Below are 2,908 nucleotides of genomic sequence, written 5' to 3'. Positions count from 1 at the left end.
AACAGCTACGGGCGCGGAGCGAGCGATCTACTTTTTGCTACATCATGTGCCCCTGATACGATCACGGTACGATCGCGGCTTATTCACTATCGTGAACCACGGATTCGGTTGCTTTATCGCGACGCACGAGAATACAACGGTTCTTCTAGATGTTAAGTCGCAGCTACAGGTCCCGTACAATTTTCAGTACACGTTACCACCCACCTGTGGGTGGCCAAATCTAATGAGACCTTGCATCTTTTCGACGAATTCTAGCGTAGCATCAGCTAAGGAACCGTCGGCAGTGGCTATCGTTAGTGTCAGTCACCAAAAACCGATAAGGGGTAGACTAGACACCTAGGAATGATATCGGGCAAGATGTTATTGCTAACGCCATGGGAGAAATCAACCACCACCCATGAATTTTTAATAAATCACGTGGTATGATTTTTTCTCCTTCCTTCGGACCAAACGTCTCGAATTAGGGGTATAAGTACGCCCGCAATTCAGAGGCTCGGGATAGTTGCTGTTCGAAATTTTAAGCTAATAGTTGTCGTTCTAAAGAGTTGTCGCGAGTTGTCTAAAAATTATAGTCCTTGTCGAGTCGAGTCAGATATCGAGTTTTATTGCGAAGCCAAGGTAGTGAATCCTTTTTATTCAAACTGTAATTGATTGTAATTGCTATAATAAAAGACCGTGCGCGGGTCTTAATATACAGTAACGTAATTTATTCACATTAACAAATTCACATGTTGCAATTATTTTTTTTTCCTTAATCATTCGACGCATTCGGAGAGGGACAAAGGAATGAATTATAGTTAAACCAACTATCTTTTTGATTTATGATCGAGACGTCGAAGCCGGTCATTTAGAAATGTTAAAGATAGAAACATTGCTCGGCCGTGGGTTTCTTTTCCGTCATCGTACTTAGGTTCCAAGTCACTTTCGTGCTTGCTGTAAGGTTCGATCGAGGCGTCGAAGCCGGTTTTCCCGAACAGTAGCCATGGATTTGATTAACGCAGCTTCTTTCCGATCAAGGGCAGAGCAGACATTCCGATCAGGGTCGAGGCGTCGAAGCCGGCTTTGAAAGGAATAGACGCAAAACCAGCGGTCGTAAAGGGTTGCATGGGCTTGATAACGATTGACGGGACATGAGATTCATCCCCGATTAAAACTATTATAAATTCCAATTTTTCACTCTCAGTGGATGAAAAACGCCGAAAAGGTACGAAAATACCGGTCGGGCAGACGCGAGCAGATTCGTCGGTTGCTAAGGGACTACGTACGACCAGCACAAACGGGAAAGCTTCCCCTCGGGTGCGTAACGAAGCCGCGAATGGTGCAAAATAAACTTTTAAGAACATCAGCATCAGCATCAACACCAGCATCAGCACCAACATCAGCATCAGCATCAGTATCAGCACCAACATCAGCACTAGCATCAGCACCAACATCAGCACCAGCATCCGCATCAGTACCAGTACCAACCCCAGCATCGGCTCCAGCACCGATACCTTGGAGGCTAGCCCCACTAACCATACCCAGGGCACGTGAGGCTGTGTGGATCATACCACCAAACGACCCGCGATGGGAACACTACATTCAAAAGGTGCTCGACCTCACCAAGTAGTAAGTCCGAAAACTTAAAATTTCTAAAAAATAGTAATCGCGAAAGTGAACTCAATACGGATCAGGATCCCGGCCAGACGCGAGTCGTTTAAGAGAGGCGTGGGACAAAAGGCAAGCATCATTTGATCGAAACGGGCGACAGATTTTCAAATCTGAAATCCGGGACGTGACACGCGCTTACCTCCCGCGAAGACGACGAGCATGCTTTCCCCCTCCCTTACAGCGTGCGCGCTTATTTCGTTACATGTATCATTTACGTGTTTCTTTTTAACCGATCTCTGATAACGATAATAATACTTACCAAACGTCGAACAATTGGTGTTCTTGATCTTCTTTCTTACCGATCTCTGATAATTACCTCATCTTTTCTAATCTTACATGTCGCACGGGTAAAAAGGCATGAGTGCGAGGAAGAAAATACTTGGGCTCGAGAGAGAGGGAATCCGCGGGACCCGAAAAAACACCCCCACTCCTGCGCGCGAAGACGGTTTCCCCCACCCTTACGCGCTAATTTCGTTACATGTCAAATTTGCGTTTTTCTTTTTTACCGATCACTGATAATTACCGACCGGTGGTGTCCCCCTCTACCTTAACGACCGTAGGTAATAATTGCATCCTACCTTACCGACCATAGGTAATAATTACCGACCCCCACCACTCGTGCCCTCTATCCCTTGCCCCCCTCGCCCTCGCCCCCCCTCGCCGCACCGCGGAGCTCGTGAGTTAGAACCCGCCTATCTTTACTACTGATGTCGATCAACAAATTTGGTGTATTGCTACGTAACGAGTCAAAGAAGAGTAGATTAATTCCTTATAGAAATTATATCCAAGATTTGACTCTTTGTCTCGACAGTGAAGCCTTCGACGCGCGAGAGCGAAAAATAAGACGTCTAGCGGAGCCGAAAGACGATACCGGTGCTGTGAATAAGGCCTGCTTAGACAACAGATTGACGCATATTTTAAAAATGATAAATCAGTTGGAGAAGGACAGATAAAAGATGTATAAGGAGACCCGCGAGACAATTTCAAAAATGTCTAATGAAATGAGAGAGGCTATACAACGACAAGTCGAAATGCATGTTGACCATAATATTGCAGAGGAAATAAAACGATTGCAACGCATAGCCAAAAATTATGTCTCTGAGACAGAGAAAAAATGCGAAGCCAGATGTTTAAAGATGCAGGAAGAAATCAAGAACAATGTCCATAAATTGCAACAGTACGTTGAATTCAATGTGAAACACACATAAATATTGCTATTTCAACATAATAAATATATTTACATGCTGTAAACCATGTC

The sequence above is a fragment of the Hylaeus volcanicus genome, unplaced genomic scaffold (assembly GCF_026283585.1).
Source record: "Hylaeus volcanicus isolate JK05 unplaced genomic scaffold, UHH_iyHylVolc1.0_haploid 12172, whole genome shotgun sequence".
NCBI classification, from domain to species: Eukaryota; Metazoa; Arthropoda; class Insecta; order Hymenoptera; family Colletidae; genus Hylaeus; species Hylaeus volcanicus.
The sequence above is the reverse complement of the archived record's forward strand: the minus strand, read 5'-3'. Positions refer to the sequence as shown.